The sequence below is a fragment of the Equus caballus genome, chromosome 8, assembly GCF_041296265.1.
Source record: "Equus caballus isolate H_3958 breed thoroughbred chromosome 8, TB-T2T, whole genome shotgun sequence".
Lineage (NCBI taxonomy): Eukaryota > Metazoa > Chordata > Mammalia > Perissodactyla > Equidae > Equus > Equus caballus.
Genome location: NC_091691.1, coordinates 45,429,296 through 45,450,067, shown reverse-complemented (window position 1 = coordinate 45,450,067; position 20,772 = coordinate 45,429,296). Strand labels below are relative to the sequence as shown.

At 51.6% G+C, this 20,772-nt stretch overlaps 1 protein-coding gene and 1 long non-coding RNA gene across 36 annotated transcripts in view; one reads left to right on the top strand and one right to left on the bottom strand.

Annotated features, from left to right (window-relative positions):
- Positions 1-1,560: 1,560 nt before the first annotated feature.
- Positions 1,561-10,229, bottom strand: LOC138915245 (uncharacterized). Its single transcript, XR_011420926.1, has 3 exons — positions 9,218-10,229; positions 1,976-2,804; positions 1,561-1,750 (listed from the first exon to the last, which is right to left on the bottom strand). It is a non-coding gene; the product is annotated as an uncharacterized lncRNA (long non-coding RNA).
- A 7,700-nt stretch (positions 10,230-17,929) lies between these two features.
- The window catches only part of LDLRAD4 (low density lipoprotein receptor class A domain containing 4), a 429,284-nt gene continuing 426,441 nt past the window's right edge, over positions 17,930-20,772 (top strand). For 6 of the 35 annotated variants that reach the window (XM_070220643.1, XM_070220634.1, XM_023648201.2 and 3 more), the window contains exon 1: positions 18,791-18,931. The gene's annotated coding sequence lies outside the window, so the exon portion shown is untranslated. Of the gene's footprint in view, positions 18,065-18,790; positions 18,932-19,004; positions 19,252-19,531; positions 20,107-20,772 lie in introns of those variants that run through there. The other 29 variants (XM_070220646.1, XM_070220635.1, XM_070220617.1 and 26 more) reach the window with 21 other exon arrangements.

The window sequence follows — 20,772 nt, the reverse complement described above, 5'->3', positions numbered from 1 at the left end:
CCCAAGAGATTTCCTAAATGATCAAGTGGTTGTAGAAACATGAGACCAGAGATGGTGACAAGCAGGGGAAGTTTAGCTTATTTAAATAGAGGACACCAGAGTAGTTCAAACAGCTACCTGTTCATCACAGAAGGTGGGAAATCCTTCACCTGCCGATCCACCCGTCTCCGTCCCACTCGTTCCACTGTGTGGAAGGAGCGCACAGATCCTGGGGCAGAGCCCTTGGCCATCCAGGACACCTGCTGTGGCTCCGTAGGGAGAGCTTTCTCCTCCAGGCTCAACCCGTTTGCCGCCGATTGGTGGCGTCCTAAGTGTGGAAAGCGGTCTGGGCTGGCGGGCTGCTTCCCAGTGGGCCAGGTCTACTGCACAGCACCCCAGAGGCCACGTGGTGTGTGTGTGCCATCTGATCCTGTGGGGCCCTGGGCACAAGTTACACCTGCCTCCTCCAGTGCCAGCCAGCCGAAGGCTCAAAGGCTCGGGAGACCTGGGGGCAGCCTGAGTGCCCGTCGCTTCCACTCCCTGCACCTGGGCCTAAGTGGCCCATCACGTAGGGCAGTCCTCTGCAGGAGCCTGCAGGGGCCCACGATGCAGCAGCTGGGGGCGACCCACGGAACCAGCAAGAGGGACACAAGGGGACCAGCAGGACCACCTGACCCCCACCAGCTGGTGCGCACTGTGCCCCCATCCTGGCCCCTCAGCAAGTGACACACTGACCACACCTGTTCCCCTGAGGCACCTTCTCCGTGTGGGTTCCAGGACAGCAGGCTCCGCAGGGCACCTGCGTCCCAGCGCCCTCTCCTGGCAGGTGACTGCACATCCTCTGTGCCTGACCACTGGTGAGGCCTGTTGTCCCCCTGTCCTATGATGGTGGGGAACGTCCCTTCACCCTCAAAGGGGCCTGGCCTGGACAATCAGCCACCTGTCCCTGTTTCTCGGAAGGGACTGGCTTTTCTCTGAAGTTGTGCCCTTCCTAGGGGGTGGGAAAATCTCCCTCCTTAGATGAGGTGGTGACAGTGTGAACGGAACTGGGCTTCATGTTCTTATTTCTGAAAATAGAAAGGTGCCAACCCGCTAGCATGCCTCCGTGGGGGGCTGTGCGGGGAGGAGGGGGCAGGATGACACTTTGGGGCGTAAGCAACTGGAAGGAAGAGCAGGTGGGGAGTTGGGGTGACCGTCTCTGTGAGGTTCGTGTAGCGTTGTCTCACAGACCCAGGCCCCCTCTGCGCCCCGTGCCCAGCACGGCCCCTGCCCTTGAAGCCGGGAGAAGCCCTGCGGTCATCCTTGTCAAATGGGTGGACGATGGACAGAGTCCTCAGCTTCCATCCCTCTCTGCTGCCTCTTCTTTCAACTCATTTCGTGTTTTTAGCAACATCTATGTTGCTCTGATTCAGAAATTACTACACATCCATTCCATTTCCCTGTGGCCAGCAGGACAGAGGCCGCCTCAGGGCCCTGAGTGCAGATGGCGGAGAGCAAGGGGGACAGCAGGGACAATCAGGGCAGAAATGGGGGGACGTCTTCCTTCCTGCCGAGGTGTAGGAAACACAGTTTACTGCAAACTGTTATATGAATACATTATATTTTACATTTGCATTAGAAAATCTGATATTCAAAAATGGAGTATTGAAACATCAGCTTTACTTCCGTGATTTGCCCAGAGAGCCGGCACCTCTTCTCCTGGGTCCCATGTCGTTGAATCTGATCTCTCGTTTTGCCATGTTGGACAGAGGGCTCAGCCCGCCTAGTTGCACTTGTTTTCATAAAAGAAAGCAGATGTCTACAAAGGCAGGGGCATCTACAAGGCTCTGCACAGCGATGCTCCCTCCAGGCTGACTGTCCCACAATACCCACAGAACCCTGAGTCCAGCAGCTGCATCTGGGGCATCGCTGCAGCTGCACCCTGGGCTACCCACTCCAGTCCAGGCCTCCCACCGCTGCCACACTGAGGAGCGTGAGATGAACACGGTGAGCTCACCTTCAGTTCAGCCGAAGAAGTCTTCTGGATTGAAACCCCTGACTTTGAGAATGTGGTTCAGGCCACCATTTTCATTTCAGGAAACCCGTTTTGGTGTAGAAAGGGGTCAGGGTTACGTTTGGCATAAGAGTTTCCCAAAGATATATTTTGATTAGCCCTGAATAAACAGACTGCCCCATCTGTGGGGCCAGCTATGATTGACCATGTGGGGAGACACTCTGGGTATAGACAGACTTGGGTTGAAATGCCTGATCCACGCTTTGTGGGGAACAAGGGTATTCCCCTCATTCTGTCTAATTTGGGTGACATGAAAAGTCAACTTATTTCACAGCTCTGTATCACCTGGGTCAAAGAGCCTGGCCTTGGATAATCTGAGCAAGAAGGAATCTATTGGAGGTACCTGAGGCTTGCAGCCTGGAAGAGGCTGGGCTGGGTGTGGGCATGGCCCTGGTGGCCGCCTGGAAGGAGAACCCTCCATGAGAATCCTGGTTCTGGAATGGCTGGTGAAGGCTCTAGTTCCCTGAGGGAGCGCCCAGGTGGATGTGGGAGCACCACACATCAGGTCCAGGCTGATGCAGGGAGAGGGAGAGACTGGCCCTTGGGGCTTCCAGGTGAGGTGACTACCAGGCTATTTTCCCTCTGCGACTACATTTTGGTGGTGGGGATGAGGGCAGAGGTCATTCACAAGCAGGAAATTGGGGGGAGTGGATAGGTGGGGAACGTGCGTCCCATCTCACGTTAGTGCAGCGCTCTAGCCCATCGTGGAACTGGCCCATCCTTGCTTGCCCCCACAGCCTGGGCTCCCTCAGGGGATCCTGGGAAATGACACCTAGGACAAGGACACTAGTAAGAAGGGGCCACCTTAATTTAAGTGTTAAGTAAGCCCAAAATCAATACCAACCATCCTAGTAAGTCCGTCCCTACCGATTCCCACCAGCATACACTAAACTTCTCAAATGTGCTCAACATGCAAAACAGAGATTTACTGAGGTGCCCATTATGGATTTTCCACTCCCAACCAGAGTTTTGGTCACTGGAAAGTTCTCATCCATCCTTAGGAATAAATTCAGCAAACAATGTGTTAGTGGCATGTGCTCTCATCACTGACTGAAGGAGAGAATGCCGTCACGATCTGACTTTCCACACAATTTGTCATTTCCCAGCCGTGTCTGACCAGGCTGAGCAGCTGTAGTTCTGGTCAGGCTTAAATTTGCTCCTTCCAGTTAGGGCACATAAGTGGGGCTACACTTGCTAGTCACACTTTCCTAGACCCACCACCTGCTAACACGCAAGATTTAACAAGATCCAGAATCTCATAGTATAACACCCAAAATATCCAGGATATAATTGAAAAACACTCGTCATACTAAGGACTAGGAAATATCATCTTGAATATGTTAGACGATCAAAAGACCTCCAACACAGAGATGACACCGATGTTGGTATTATCTGATGAGAATTTTAAAGTAGCCATCAGAAAAATGCTTCAACAAGCAATTACAAACAAGTGTACTACGCCGCCTTCTCCAGCCCAGAGGATAGCACGCCCCGGCCCACTCGTCCTGCCAGGGCCTCTCATGCACAAGTCACCCATAGGATGGTTAAAAAAAAAATGGAAACAAAAAACAGAAAAACAAACTTGTGTTTAGATTATTGACATAGACATTTATAAAACACTACACACAACAATAGCAAAATTCATATTGTTTTCAAGTGCCCACAGAACATATAACATGATAGACTGTGCCTTGGATCATAAAACAAACCTCAAAAAATTTAAGAGAACTGAAATCATACAGAGTATGTTCTCCAACTACAATGGAATCATACTAAAAAATAATAGAAGATTATGAAAAAATCTCCAGACACCTGGAAACTAAATAACACACTTTTATTTAAGCCATGGGTCAAAAGTAAGTCTCAAGGAAATTAAAACCATTGAACTAAATTATAATGAAATCCACATATTAAAATTTGTGGGACACAGTTAATTCAGTGCTGAAAGAGAAATTTACAGCATTAAATGCTGACATTAAAAAAGAGGAAAAGTCTCAAATCAATCATCTAAACTTGCACCTTAAGAAACTAGAATAAAGAAGAGTAAAATAAACCCAAGGCAAGCAGAAAGAAGGAAACAATAAAAATAAGAGCAGAAATCAAGGAAATTGAAAAAAGAAAAATAGAGAAAATCAATGAAATATCAATCAATAAAATGACAAACCTCTAGTAAAACTGACAAAGAAAAAGAGAAGGCTCAAATTATCAATATCAGGGATGAAACAAGGGATATCAGCCCAGCCCCTGCAGACATCAAAAGAATAATAATACTCCACCTCTACAGATTGACACCTTAGGTGAAATGGACCAATTTCTCAAAAAGCACAGACTGTTAGACATCCCCCATTTGAAATAGGCAATTTGAATACCCCTATAACGATCAAAGAAATTGAATTTATAATTTTAAATTTCCCGAAAAAAGATAACTTGAGGCCTAGATTGTTTCACTGGAGAATTCTTCCATACATTTAAAGAAGAATTAACATATTTTACATAATATTTTCCAGAAAATGGAAAACAAGGGAGCACTATCCAATTTCTTTTATGCAGCCAGTATTACCCTGATACTCACCTTGACAAAGATAATATAGAAAAAGAAAACTACAAACTAATATCCCTCATGAAGAGAGATGCCAAAAATCCACAATAAAACATTACCAAATAGAATTCAGCACTATATGAAAAGAATCATATACCATGACCAAGTGAAGTTTATTCCAGAGATGAAGGCAGGTTCAATACTTGAAAATCTATCAATGTAGTCCACCATTAAGCTAGGCCTGGTGGTCTAGTGGTTAAGATTTGGCACTCCCACTGCCATGGCCTGGGTTTGTTTCCTGGTCAGAGAACCACACTACTCATCTGTCGGTTGTCATACAGTGGTGGCTGCATGTTGCTATGATGCTGAAAACTATGCCACTGAGATTTCAAATACCAGCAGGGTCACCCACAGTGGACAGGTTTCAGTGGCACTTCTAGACTAAGATGGATTAGGAAGAAGGACTTGGCCACCCACTTTCAAGAAAATTGGCCGCAAAAACCCTATGAATAGCAGGAGAGCATTGTCTGATATAGCAATGGAAGATGAGAGAATGGCACCAAAAGACTGGGCAGGGTTCTGCTTTGCTGTACACAGGGTTACTAGGAGTTGGAATTGACTCGATGGCACTAACAACAAAATCCACCATATCAACAGGCTAAAAAAGGAAAATCATATGAGCACATCAGTTGATGCAGAAACAGTATTTGACAAAATTCAACACCCATTCATAATAAACTATCAAAAAAAAAAAAATCAAAACAGAGGAGAATTCCACAACTTGATAAAGAGCATCTACAAAAGCTTCCAGCTAACATTACATCGAATGGTGAAAGACTGAATGCTCTTCTCCTAAGATCAGGAACAAGGCAGGGATGTCTTCTCTCATCATTCTTATTCAGCATCGTGCTGGAAGTCCTAGCAATAAAGCAAGGAAGGGGGGCATACAGATTGGAAAGGGAAAAATAAAACTGTCCTTATTTGTAGATAGTATGATTTTCCATGTAGAAAATTCCAGTGAATGTACAAACAAAGCAAAACAAAAATAAGCCACTTTATAACTAATATGTGAGTTCAGCAAGTTTTCGGGATACAAGATAAACATACAAAATCAATATTATACACTAGCAATGAATGCGTGGAAACCAAAAATTTTAAATATACCGTTTATAATCAGTAAAACAGATATAAATCTAAAAAACATGCACAAGACTTGTATACTTAAATCTACACAGCACTGGTAAAAGAAATTAAAGAACTAAATGAATGGAGAGACATACCATGCTCATGGACTGGAAGAGACGACACAGTAAAGATGTCAAGTTTCCTCAAATTGATATACTAGTTGACACAATTCCTAGAGAAATCCCAGAAAGTTTTCTTTCATAGACAAAGACAAGATTATCCTAAAGTTTATTTGGAAATGCACAGGAACTATGATAGCTAAAACAATTTTGAAAAGGAATAAAACGGGAGGAATGAGTCTACTCCATCTCAAGACTGTGGTATTGGTGGAGGAAAAGACATGCTCAACTGGAATAGAGGACCCCGTAGTAGGGCTACACTCGCACAACTCACTGATTTTTGACAAAGGTGAAAAATCAATTTAACGGAAGATAGTCTTTTCAACGAATGGTACCAGAGCAATTGGTCATCCACAGGCAAAAAACAAAAAACAAAAACAAAACAAATGAACAAAAATACCTTGATCTAAACTTCATCCTTTATACAAACATGAACTCAAATTGATCACAGCATAGATTTAAAAGTAAAATGTACAAGTGTAAAACTTTTAGAAGGAAGCATAGGAGAAAATCTTCAGGACCTAGGGCTTGAAGAATTCTTAGACACGACACTAAAACACATTCCATAAAATAAAACGTTTGATGAATTGAACTTTACCAAAATTAAAAACTTTTGCTCTCTTAAAGATCCTGTTAGGAGGATGAAAAGATAAGCTACGGACTAGAAGAATGTACTTGCAAACCACATATCTGACAAACGACTTGTATCTAGAATATACGAGGAACTCTCAAAACTCAACAGTAAAATACCAAACCATCCAAAGAGAAAATGGGCAAAAGACATGAACAGATATTTTTCCAAAGAGAATATACAGATTGCAAATAGGCCCATGAAAAGATATTCCACATCACTCGCCATTAGGGAAATTCGAATGAAAACCTGAATCAGATATCACTACTCACTTATTAGAACAGCCGGTTAAAATAAAAATAGTGACATCGAATGTTGGCAAGAATGTGGATCTCTCATACATGCTGGTGAGGATGTACCTGGTATGGTCACTCTGGTAAGACAGTTTCATAGGTTCTTAAAAAGGTAAACATAAACCTACCATACAACCCAGCAATCATGTTCCTGGATCATCATCCCAGAGAATGAAATTTAAGTTCCCACAAAAACCTGTGCACAGATGTTTACTGCAGGTGGATTTGTGATAGCTGAAAAACTGGAAACACCCAAAGTGTTCCTCAAAAAGTGAATGGATGAAAAAACTGTGGTATTACAGTTTATACTATGTTTACACTATGGAACCCTACTCAACAATAAAAGAGAAGGAACCACTGATACACACAACTTGGATGGATCTCGGGGGCATGATGCTGAGTGGAAAAAACACAACCAATCTCAAAATGTCACAGCTGTGATTCCATTCACGTAACATTGTAGAACTGACAAAACTCCCAAGATGGAGAACAGACTGGTAGTTGCCATGGGCAGGAACAGTGGGGGCAGGAGTGGCAGCATGAGGGAGATCTTTGTGCTAATGGAGCAGTTCTGCACCTGGATTGTACTGCTGGTTACGAGAATGTATACATGATAAAATGACAGAACCAGACATGCCCATTGTGCCAATGCTGGTTTCCTGGTGTCAATATTGTTCTCTGGTGATATAAGATGTTACCACTGGGGCAAAATGTGTGAAGGGTACCTGGGACCTTTCAGTACCATCTGCAGCTTTCCGCAAATCTATAAATATATATACACGCACACTATATGCCATATTTATCAACACATCACAGAATAGCTCCCTAAAGCTAGCCATCCCACTCTGGTTCCCTGGAGCTCAAAGCTTCCCTATGGCCCTAGGGGCCTGACATGTGGGTGCTGAGCAGCAGTGGAGGAGACAGGAGGGGTCTGTGGAATGCAGGTACTGGGCTGTGGCAGCCTGTGACCAAGGCGGGCAGAGATGGCCGAGTGTGGGGCAGAGACAGCACCCTGGGTGCGCTCCTCCCAGAGCTGATGTTCTGCCTTCGGGAAGGAAGGGCCAGGACAAGGAGCTGAGCCAGCTCACAGTGGACCCTTCTCCCTGGGACTCCATCAGTCCCCTGCCCCTGATGCCCCCTCTCATCTCATCAACCCCTGTCATCTCCTCCCTCCTGCTCATCCCACCCCATCCACAAATCTTGTGCATTTTACAGAGGAAGGAACTAGGCGCTGGGAAGGAATGAGCAGCTCTGGATCACACTCCCAAACTTGGGTCCTGCCTGCTCTGGCCTCCAGGAGGCTGCTGTGTCTCAGGACCTGGGATGTGGGTGAGTCGGGTCTGAGCAGCTGAGCAGTGGAGGGTCTCAGGGCTAGGACCACACAAGTGCACCCTGCGCCTTCTGACCTCTGCCCCTCAGACCCTGCCCAGTGCAGGAGACCTGGGGTCCCCAGTTGATAGGAAATGAGTATGAAATGCTGCCTGTGCCTGTGGGAGGGCCGGCCCAGAGGTCCAGGTCCCACAGTGCCCACCCCAGGGCACACCTTCACCAAATGTCACTCCTCACACTGCACCTCTTCCGCGTCCTCACCGTCTGACACGACATTTATCCTGTTAACGTCAGCGCTGAGCCACTTCCCCTCAGCTCCCAGTTACCTGGACTCCACCACCCTCCCCACTGGCTCCTGAAACCAGCAGCCCTGGAAATGGCTCAGACAGCGTCCCAGTCCCCCTCAAGTTCACCTGCCCCCAGACGCAGCTTCTGGATGACTCTCCTCCCTTTAGGCCTGGCTGCTATGAGCACGTGGGCCTCCAGCACCGCCCTGGGCCACAGCCCCAGGCTCTCCACCTCCACCTCAGCCTGAGCCTCAGGTGGCCCACTCATGGGGTCCCCACCTCACCTGAGCTCCAGCCACACTCCCTGGAGCTGAGGTGCCCATCACCCTGTAGGGCTGAGCCTGGAACCTTGGCCTCCTCCTCCCTCCCTGCCCCCAGCATCCAACTCATCACTGATTCTCAGCTCTGCCTCTTGGAGGAGCCCCTCCCTCCGTGTCCACAAAGACCCTCCCGTCTCCCTGACGCATTTGTGCCCACCTGTCTCTTACTCAGCCCGCTCTGTCCCTCCACCCCTGCCCCCAGAGCATCAGAGCAAATCCTATGTCTCTCCCCCATCCTGCAGGGCTTCGTGGCCCTGAGCATGCAGCCCCCCACCCCAGACTGTCTCCCCAGTCCCTCCCTTGCTGCCCTCACCCCACCCACTTGCCCCAGGGTCAGGGCCTGCAGCCCAAGCCTCCGGCCTCCCCTGCTTCCCCGGCTCCTCCCTTCCCGGATATCTGCTCATCAAAGGACCCCAGCAGAGACGGGCCTGCGGGGGGAGGGGGGGGGGGTGGTCAGGGGCGGGGGGGGCGGGGAGAAGCACCTGCTGCGGGCCGAAGCAGCTTGGAGCGGTCCCATCCGGGTCTGAGCCCACGTCTGCCACAAACTGGCTGGGAGGTCTCGGCCAGAAGTGGTCTGGGAAGAAACAGCCGGTGCGGACACTGCTTTTGCTTTTCTATTTATCAGAACGGCGCCCACCTCAGTGCAGCTTTGACTTTCAGTGTCGTCAACATGTATGAAAAGTGTTGACGGGGAGGGGCAGGTTGTCCTCAGTGTCAGCTCTCTATAGTTCACGGGCACTTTCTCAGAGCTGTGGAGACCCCTGTCCACCTCGGCTCTGCTCTGAGTCAGATCAGACACTGGCCCTGTCGGGACCGACCAGCTGGAGAATGTGACGACTCATGGGACGTGCAGTGCCTGTGACCCTGAGCTGTACATCGCAATCACTCGGGGACACTTCTTTTGCATTTCAACACAGTTTAAAACTCACATACATTGTGAAGCTCACATCACCTCCACTCAAGGAGGGGGCCCACATTCCGCCCCGGCTCCTTTTCTGCGCCCTCCTGGGGTGGGCTGCGTGTCTGGGGGACTCGCTTGCTCTGTGTTGAGCTGGGGTGGGGGCTCGCAATTGACCAGGTGTCCAGTAGCCTCATTCACCCATTGCTGAGGTGGGTGGGATGTCTGTTGAGTGTCCGAGGAACTCGAGCCCCCTGTGCTGAACCCGGTTGCGACGCTGTGGGTCTGGGAGGGGCCCTCTCCGGCTGGGCGAGGAGCCGCTGTGCTCTGATTCCACGCACATGACTTCCCCCTGCAGAACGGGGACACCCAGCTGCGGGGCGCAGGCTGCTGAGGCGCCGGGTGCCAGTGCAGGCGCTTGCGGCACCGCCGAGGCGCCAGAGGCCGACCGACCTGAAGGTGGAGCGCAAGGTGCGCGAGAGGCCCCTGCAGGACAAGCGGGCCAGGGGTGGGCCATCCCCTGGGCTGGAGAAGGCGGCGTAGTACACTGTGAAGAACAGGAGGAGCTCGGGGGAGGCGCCATCTGTCCCCTCAGTGAGGCCTGCGGCGGGCACCCGGCTTTTATAACCTCCCTGTGCGTCACAATGCCCTCCTCCTGATGTCACAGCCGCACCCCTGGCCAATCACCACGTGGCTCTCAGCTCAGTCTTGGTAGTGTGGCTAATCACCAGGCAACTCGGCCGGCAAATCTCCAGGCAGCTGTCACTGCCCTCCTGAGCCACTGGCCCGACGCCATCCCCCATCCTTTGCCCCTAGCGGCAGCCAGCTCTCTCCCCTTCATCGCAGAGCCCACGTTTCACTGGATGTGGGGGCGGTTACCCGCCCACGCAGGGCAGCCCAACCTCATGCACGCAGGACCCTCGTGGATCTGCGAGCCAGCAGGGAGCAGGCTTTTTTGTCACCTGGTATGGGTCCTCCCTGGAGCCCCGCCCATTGCCGAAGCTTTACCCAGGAGTTTCCATGACCCTAAGCATGCCTGGATCCTGACGCCGGGACTGAGCCCTTTGCTCCTCAGCTTTTCCCATCTGACGGTGGGTTCTGAGGACGGACCCCGGGAAAGGGAGCTCGAGCGCAGGCTGGGCGGGCTGCATGCGGCCTGGGGCAAGGACAGAGGAGGCAGACTCAAAGAAGAGGAACGGTCCTCACGGTCCTCACGCCAGGGGCCCGGGACAACCGAGGGAGTAGGCTGCCCATCTGAGAAGGTGGAAGCACCTTCCTGGACGGCACACATCACCCCTCCGATGCAGTTGTCTGCCCCTTCCCCATCGCTGTGGTCCTCTGCGAAGACTTTAGCCCCGCTCACTGCTGGCACCACCACACCCCTGTCGTCATTTCGGTGACTTCTACATCCACAGTGACAACCCATTATCTACACCTGGACGTTTGGTCCTTGACCTCCTTGCCTCCTGTTGCAAACATTGTTGGTATTTTCCCCAGCAGTCATTTCTTCCTTCTACACTGAATAACGGTAATATCAAAAAATAAAATGTAAATCGTTCTGGTCTCCTGATGCCATGTGCTCAGAGAGAGTGGCCCATTCCCAGGGAATGAATCTTGACTGGAGGGAATCAGTCACGGTCCTCCCCTTCCACTTTGCTAGGATTGGCTGAAGGCAAAGAGGGCATTTGACCCAGGTCCGGCCAATAGGGCCCGAGAGGACGCCTCTGTTGGAGGCAGGTGGTGTCTGGGAAAGTTTTCTCTCTTTAACTAAAGAAAGGCAGATGGGAGGAATCAGTCATCGCTCTCTGCCTTTGACCTGGTAGGGTGAGTATGTGATGCTGTAGCAGCCACAGTGAGACCCTGTGAGGTGGAGAGAATTCCAGAGGAGCTGATGCAAGGCTGCCCCTGATGCATTCATCAGCCCTGGGGCCTCCTGACACTGGACTCCTTGTTGGTGAGACCATAGCCACCTTCACTGAAGCCACTTTGGGCCAGAAATTCTGTGACATGAAGCTGAAGGCACCCGAGCTGATCTACTTCATCCCCAGAATAATCTCAATATCTAAATATTTCTTGTGTTGATTCCACTAACTACCAAAATGTTTCTCCTGTTGAGACATAGACCGCTGTAGGTCAAAGTCGTGTCTCATTCTGTTGTGTCCTCCAGGGTCCTAGCATCTTGCTTCCCTTGTAGTCAGTGCTAAACATGTGTAATGACTACAAGTGTGTAACGAATGGTTTACAGTCGGGGCCATCGACAGAGCACAGCCCTTCACCCAGATCAATATCTTTACTACTGTAAAACAAGACAAAACAAGGAAAAAACAGAGAGAGAGATGGAGAACCTGAACAACCAAGTGGACTTCTTGGGATGTTTGCTGTGAAAGCAAGTCAGAGGACAAGTCTAGGCCTGGCCCAGAGGAGGGAGGACCCCGAGGATGAAGGGCCTGTGTCCCCCAATCCCTGCAGGGAGGGAACCTGCCTCCTGCCCAGGAATTCGTCTGCGGACTATCAGATGAGCTTGTCGGGGACACGCCAGTAGGGGGTTGGCAGTTGTTCAGGCGGCTCCTGTCATCTCACTGCACACACCCTCTTCCTCTTCCTTACGGAGCCACGCACCCATCCCAAGAAGACCAGGCTCTCGGCTCCCTTGAGCCCTGGTGTGGCCACGTGACTAAGTTTTGAGCAGAAGGGCTGTGTGGGATTTCTGAGGAGGATCTGGAAGTGAGGCAGCAGCCCCTTCGCTGCCACCTCTCCTTCCTCCTGCAGATATGGAGTGGGCACGTGATGGCTGGACCCTCTCATGTGGCACCTCGGGGGTGGAAGCCACGGGAGGGTGATGGAGCAGAAAGATGGAGAAAGGGCCCTAATCTTGGCATGGAGAATCCAGACTTCTTTACATGAGAGAGAAGAACACGTTCTTTTTCCCAGTCATTGCTAGGTTGACATTTTGTTATATGCAGATGCGCTGATCCCTGACTATCCAGGGCTCCTCCCCGCTCCACAGCTCCCAGGGAAGGGGTCTGCCAGGCTGGCGTCTCCCGATCAGCTGCTGCGGTCTCAGGAACGGGGCTCCTCACCTGCCCATGCCCACAGCTCTAAAGCCCCCTCCTCTTCGGCAGTTCCCAGAACTGGCCCATCTCCTTCACCCCGCTGGGCCTCTGCGTGTGCTCCTCCCTCACACTGGGTGTCAGCCACCTGGCTAGGCCTGCCCATCATCCACTCAGTCATCTCCTCGAGGGTGCCCTCCTGGCCCCGTGCTAGCTCAGATCCCCCTGGCTGCTTCTTCACTGTCCTATCACCACTGTAATCACAAATGTGTTTGTGGGTCCGTCTGATTACTGTTTTCCTTTCCCATGACACTGGACAACCTGAAAGCAGGCAGCCCCGTTTCGTTACCCCCTGTATCCCCAGTCCTGAGTGTAGTCCCCACACAAGGAAGGTGCTCACACATGCTCAGTCTGAATCGTGGCCTCATGAGCCTCTGTTTCTGCTTCTGAGAGGTCAAGATGCTCCTGTCAGCACAGGCAGGGCCAGCAAGGGTGTTGGCCTCAGACAGAAGACCCTGGCATGGATTTTCTGCCCAACCCCTCTCTCACAGTACAATTTCAGGAAGGAGACCGCTGAGACCCTGAATGTGGGTGTTATGGGACATCCAGCCCCAGGGACCATGGGGAGAACCCCATGAAGAGCACATGAAAATGCTCCACTCCCTGCCTGCCATGGGCCACCTCCTGCCCAACACAGCCCCAACGTGGACACACAAGCAACTCTGGATTCCCTTTGCCCAGGTCCTTGCTAGCTTGAGAACATCCTTCTACTTTCCATCTTTGGATGTGGCTGATAAAAGAGGCCATTGGACAGTCCACCAGCCTGTCCAGTGTCCACTGATGGCTCGGGAGATGCACAGTGACTGCACCCTACCTTCCTGTCTGCTGGCTGGAGACGCCCTTCCCCTCCTCCAGAAGAAACAGGCTGGAGATCCTGTGGGGTTGGACCCCAGACAGGTGAGGTTATTAGGGGAGGCTGCATGTGGGCCAGTTCAGGAAGGTGCTGAGAATCTGCGGTGGCAGAGATGACCGAGGGCCAACGGTGAGGATGGCATAGCATAGCAAGGAAGAAGTTCCTGAGTGGGACAGACTGTGGCCATAGTCTGAGGAGGTGCAGACCCAGGGGCACCACGAGGGGTCTGGGCTCTCCCCTCGTTGGCTCCACCACAGCTAGGCCATGGGTGGGGAACACATCAGGGCTTGGTAGGTGGTCTCTAGATGCTGCTGGTGTGGGTGGACCCTAGGAGAGAGACTGAGGGTCGTCGTTGGGCAGCACTGACGGGGTTGAGGTGAGGGCTCTGGGGGTCAGCTGGGACTGGCCAAAAGGCGGAAGAGAGGCAGCCTCACGGGCCAATCACACCGGGGTGTGGGCAGGGCTCTCCTTGGTATCCTAGGCCTCTCTGTGTCCCGCCTGGTTGAGACTCCTGCTGATCTTTCCAGCCTCAGAGCGGAAAGCGCTCCCCCCTGTTCTCCCAATCCCACCCATTCCAAGTGGGTCAATCGGTCCTGTTTAGACCCTACCCAGGGCCCCATGGGGTCAAGTCACCACATGCTCTCCACTACTGCCACTTTCTGGTCATGTGAGGAGAGGCGTGGTCATAATCTCTGTTTTCCTCCAGCCCCCCTCACCCTCCCATCCCCCCAAGGGGAAAACATCATAATCTCCATTGTCCACCAAACCTCTGCGTGGTGGCATTGTCATAACCTACATTTGGCATCAACCATTTCACCCTCCCAACCATCCATGAGGAAGAGTTTCTCAGGTTCTCCCTTCTCCGTCAACCCACTTTACCCTCCCAACCACCCAGGAAGAAGGCACTGTCAAATACTATAATCCGTCTGTTATTGACCAAAACTTCATTGTGTGGCGCGTGACGGAACTGTGTTTCTGGACAAGAAGAGCATTTGCAGGGACATGAAAGTTATCTAAGTTTCAGTTTGCTGATGGGGCAGCTTGGGCAGGAGCAGCTCTATCTTCAGCTTAGAAATTTACTTCAGCACCTGGAACACCAGAGGAAGCGAATTCTGGGAAGCGCAGATCCAGTGTGGATAATTTGACATGGTACAAAGTCATCACAGAGTCTGTCCCTGCTGGCAAGGAAAAGGACTGAGGAAGCTAATATTTATTGAGTACATTCTGGGCCAGGTACTATGCTAAATGCTGAACTCCTTGACAATTTATACTCTAGGAAGGCGCTGACTAGACCATGTGTCAGAAAGCAACAGCATAGGGTGGGGCTGGAGCAGTCAATTACACCCAGCTGCTGGTAACTGCAGCAGAGGGAGAGCCCCAAAGCTCAGGAAGTGGTCAGGGAGCCTTGAGATGCTCTGCAGGGGTGTGGGTTAATTTGGGGGCCATCTGGGGACCATAAGAAGCAGAAGCTGTAAACTGCTGTGGTCTTAACAGACTGAGGAGACTTTACTATTCCTTAATATTTGTAAATGATTTGAAAATAATTAGTCATTGGTCAGGAATTGTTCCATCATTTTTGTTAACTGATGTATAGATACCATTCATAAATGTGTCTGGAGGAATAATCTTTGAGGTAATCATCTACATTGTTTTCTTGCTATATTTTTCCTTTTCCTTTACTCCCTTCCCTTCAAGGAGAGAGAGCAGATACTGCATTTTTTTTTTTCTCAAGGAGAGTAGAAGGCTGAAAGCAGAAGCTACCTGCAAAATATTTTCCTTTCTATCTTTTGTGATTTTAAAGGAGGAGCATTGAAGGAGGAGCAAAGTTTGTGGGTCCTGGAGCAGTGGGGGCAGCCAGATCCCTGAGAGGGTCTATGTGTGTAGATGGGGATATGGCCAGCCTCACAACAGATACTGTGAGGTAGGAATTATTATCTCCAGGTTGCAGGTTGAACACCAAGACAGTACGATGGTGCAGAGTAACATGAGGAAATGTGCCCATGACATCGTTTAGGCATATGGGACAGATACCTCTCTCTGGAGGTGAGCTTGTTCGTGGATTCTGGTCCTATATATTTATCCAGACTGGGGCTCTTACATCCTCAGCAGAATTACCCTCAATGCAAGCTTCTCTCACTTCCTCTTCTCCACTTCTTACTTAAGTTAAAAGGTACAAAGAGTAGGATAGATTGTCTTTCTGGATAGCTTAAGTTTCATCTAAATGTTATGCATGAGATCCAAATAACAGAATGATATTCTCACATTCATCTTGTGGTCATTTGGGGCCCTCAGAATCTTTTGTTTTCAACATTTGCTCAGTTTACCCTTTCTATTTTTGTCTCCTTAGATGACTGGCCTTCTTCAATGGACTAAGTATGGTTGGAATATAATCTATCCTAGGTAAACTGTAATGGATTTATACTGAGAGAGAATTTTTCTCATGTCCCACTGTTTGAAACAAATTTCAGTTGATTTCCACTAAATTTGGTGATATTTTACCTCAATATTATTTACTTGTCCATCCCAATATGAGGTTCCATTTATTCCACAAATATCTCTTGACCCGTTAGTGAGTGTCAGGCACAGTTCTGTGTGCCGAGGATACACATTCTCCATTATTTTGAGCAGAACAAAGCCCTGCTCTCCTGGGCTTCAGTCTGGGCCCTTGGAGTGAATGCAACAGACTACTAATGGTCAGGGTAAAGCTGACAGACGATTGTGTTGAATTTTACAGAGAGCAAACATATATCCAAGTGCCTCCAACTCTCCCATTGCTGTAACGAGTGTGTGTGTGTGTGTGTGTGTGTTTGGAGGGGTATGGAAGAGAACAGCTGAAATGGAAAACAAGTACAGGGAGGACAGAGTGGAGAACGAAGGCAAAGTTTCCTTCCATAGCTATTTCCTAGAAATGGAAATATGGATCCTCAGTTTCTAGTTATAAATTATGGAAGACAATAAGAAAAGGCAATGCAAGATTAAGATTCATCATAAATGGGAAAATTGAAGTTAAGATTTTAAAATTCAGCTCTCAATTTAAAACAGTTAAATTATACACAAGGAGATCACACACAACTGAAATAGAAGAACAAATTGTTTCGTGTTCTTGGAAAAAACATTTTCTTCTTCACTGTCCATGGGCAGTTTCTGGTTTAGAAGGAAAAAGCCATTTCTCTTTCTACCCCAAGAGGGTAAGAACACAATTCTTCAACCCCATAGCATGTGAGCTGTTATTAGTGTGGTATGCATTCATGTACATTAAATATAAACTCACAAGTATATGCTTGTCAGATTCAGATAACCTGTATTAAGCACTTATCAGCTCACCGATTATGTGAAAAAGTTTACCCTAGCAGCCAGATTCAAAGTTGCCCCACTAGTCTAAATGCTCCCCCATTAGCCTGAGACCTGGGCATTCTAGACTGGCGCCTGCACAGGGCTTGGCATAGAGCAGATGGTGTCAATTCTTGCTGGGCTGAGCTCAGCTGAACTGGATGTCAAAGCTACTGTAGGTAGGTGGCAGTATGGTTCAACTCCCCGCTTTATATGTCGCCAGTTAGGCATTTTAAAACCCGTCTCTTTGTGGTCTGGGGACGAGTTACTAAATCTTTCATGGCCTCAACTTTCTCATCTGTAAAATGAGGAAGTAACAGCTGCCACAGTTATTGTGAGGAATAAATAAGACAATCTATGTAAAGTACTTAGTACAGGGCTTGGCATATTGCTCTCAATAAATGTTAGTTATTATTATATTACATATGAGCACCGATCAAATTCTACATAGCAATTACCATGATAGTTGGCTCTTTAGAGGAAGTGGAATTATGCCAACATTTCACTAACAAAGCAGTTACTGACGAGTTAATCATAGATTTCAAAAGATTGTCTCTGGTATTATGGAAGTATGAGCCGGTCAGTTTTGGAGAGGAGAGGTTGAAAATTGTTACCCCTTTACTTGGCTGCACCTCTGTTAGGCCCTGCCTGAAACCTCAGGTTAGTATATTTTGGTATTACCGCAGGGGGGATAATTTTGGCAGAGCGGAATTTGTCCAATTTGGGTGACTGTAATAAAATTGGGTTAAAATGTCCATATGTTATGGCAGTAACCAAACCCCTATCAAACTTAGCTACATTGGCTGATGGCAATGCTAGTTCTTCTGGAAGACAAAATGCATACTGTCTGCACTCAAGTGGAGTTCAAGTCCGAAGCAGCCTTCAGAGGAGGAGGGATGTAGGTCCTTCAAGGAGAAAGGGTCGTGGCGGGAAGAATCCATCTGACTTTCCAGTCTGGAGCCATTTCCCTTAGAGAGGGGGGGCATCCTAAGGGGGTGACCACGTGGGGTCAGGAGGAGCCCTGCGGGGCTGGCTCACTGCGGATTCATCCATCCCACTAAGTGTCCTGCAGCCCTACTGTGTGTCTGGGGCTGGTATCCGAAGGCCTGCTGCCTGATGAGCGCACGTAGCCCGCGAGGTAGGTGGTGCGCTGAACCAGCCGGCTTCTCCGGGCGCCCCAGCCTGACGTCTCTCGGCACTTGGAGTTCCCTGTCCGGCCGGCGGTGGGCGCGCGCCCCGCGAGGCCGAGCCCTCTGCCGTGTGCACAGCCGGCCGGCCCCGCTGAGCCCTGGGGTCCCCCGGCTTCGGCGCCCGCACGCCCCCAGCTCCGTGCCCGGAGCCTGCAGAGGTCGGTGCGGGCTGTGCGCGCGGGGTCAGCGCCGGCCCACCCCTCAGCCAGCAGGGCGGCCCCCGCCCCCGCGGCCTGGCCTCAGGCCGGGTCCCCGCCGCGGAGGGGGATGGGGAGGGAGGAGAGACTGGAGTTGCTGGAGACAGACACAGCCTCGGCGAGCACAGTTACGGCTGGAGACAGACGGCGGCGGCGGCGGGAGGCGGGACACTCCCCCCCTCCGGCGACTGGAGGCACGACACCTCCCTCGGCGGCCGCAGCACCGTCTACCCACTTCCCCCGCCCGGAGGCTGCGGGCAGGGCCCGGCGGGCCAGGCGGGCGAGTGCGGCTGGCCCTGCCCGCCCCGCGCGCCTCCGCGGCCGGCCGGGGATCCCCTGCGAGCCGGGGAGGAGCCGCCGCTGCCGCCGCCGCCAGACAGGCTGCGAGTCCCTGGGAAAGTGAAAGGGGGGCGGGGAGCGCGGGGGAGGCCCGGGTGAAGATCCCCGGCTCTTAAAGAGACCCGGCGCGCCGCGCCGCGCTCCCCGCCGGCCCGCTGCGTGCCCCCAGCCGCGGCGGCCCGCACCCCCGCGCCCCTCCCCCGCGGCCAGCAGGACTAGGTGGCCCCGCGAGCCGCACTGCGGGCGGTCCCCGCCTCCGCTCCGGAGGGGCAGCCGCAGGTGAGTGCGGACCCGAGGTGGTTGCTGTGGTCGCGGCGTCTGGCCCAAGTTCAGCGCTGCGCTGGGGCCGGGGGAGGGGGGTGGCGGGGGACGCGGGGACAGGACGCTCCGGGAACGGGACGTCCGCGAGCCTGCGCCGTCGGAGGGGGCTGGAGGGAGCGGCCCGGCACTGTGCGCCCTCCCCACCCCGGCGAGTCCCCTGGAGACGAGTGCGCGAGGTCTGTGAGGCGGTGTAGCCGGTGGGCAAGGCGCTCGCCTGGAGGCGGGTGTGGGGAGGGCGTCCCCGCACCCCCCGAACCGCGGCCCCGCCGCCCTTGCGGGTATGCTCTGCTGGAGGAACGCTGCCGACCCCTACCCCGTTTTCTATTTCCCGGTGCCTCAGCGCTGGCTGTCCCGCGGTTGCAGGACTTGATCCTGCACCACGGGGAGGCCGGGGTGACCGTGGGGGTGGCTGCCCAAACTGCAGTCTCAGTTCCCTTGGGCCTCTCGATGAACCACTGCAGGCGGGGGGACTAGAGGTCAGCGGGAGGCGGGAAGATCGTGCAGGACCTTGCCGGGGAGTTTGCGGGAAGAAAAGGGGGCGGGAGCTGGCCGTACCCTGTGCGCTGCGTCCTGCAGCCGGGCACCCCGCAGCCCCGCGGCTCTGCGCCCCGGCACCCCGCATCCTGCCTCCCCCGCCCCGGCCCCTCGGACCCGCCTCACCCGGCGTCTGCCCGGGTCCCCCCACGCGCGTTGACGTCGGTCTCGGGGCCGCCTGGAGCTCCCGGCGTTGGCTGGGAAGTCGATTGTCTCGGGCGGCTGCTGTTACTCTTAGGCTGGGTCTCCGAGCCCCGGAGGAAGCAGGCGTGTGTTGAATTTCTCTTTGACCCTCACGGAGGAATAAACAGGAAGCGACGAGCACCCAGCCTGGGCCCGGCACTTGCCTTTGTTGTGGGGTCTGCCCTGCACGGCGGGGAGGAAGCTTCTCCGGGACCCGTGCCCGGCGCGCCGCCCGGCTTGGGGTTGGGGGCGCGCCCTGTAAGTAAGCTGCTGGAAGACCGTGGGTTCAGGTTAATTCGCTGTGGTGGCGGAGAAAGCATTTGCTTGTTTTTAAACTTTTTTTTTTTTAATTGGAAAAGAAGGAGGCTTCCCATTGAGGCAGAGGTTTTCAGAAGGACGACAAGGATGCGTGGTAGGTGGGTGGCACCTGGGGAAGGCGCATCTGCTAGTGCCCTGGTTCTCGGGTTAGCTGGCGGGTCACCGCGCTGCGGGGTCAGGACAGGGAGAAACTCTTTAAAGCAAGCAGGGCTTCCTCGCTCCTACCCAGGCATTGGAATGATTGCTGAGTGGCAATGGGCACATAAACTAGCTTAATTTTTGTTTTCCCCGAAGAGTCTTTTAATTAGCTAGAATTGGGTAATTTTGATTTGCTTCTTTTCTTTTCCTCTGTGTCCCATCTATTCCCTTCTCTTTTTCTCTTCTAATTATTTTGGCAACTTCTCATCCCTCACTTATGTTTCAGTGCCGCTTTCTAAATGTTAATTACGATTGTCATAAATATTTGTTGATGACCTACTAAGTGTTAGGCATTGTGGGATGTGAAACGAGATAAGCTGTACAAAAGGTTGATTCTGAGGGCTACTGTTACTAAGTTTCTTGCAGTAGAGGTGGGTAGAGATGGTGAGCAGTCTTGGCTCTTAAAAATATATAGGTCCTGTGGCTGGCATGGAGGTTGGTGCCTTCCCTCAGGGCTAGGGCTAGGAAACGTCCCTTTAAAATGGCTCTTTCCCCTTGTTTTGCTAGCCAAGAAAGGTATTCTCCCTTTTGTATCTCCCCTGGAGCTTCAGGACTGAGTATTGGAT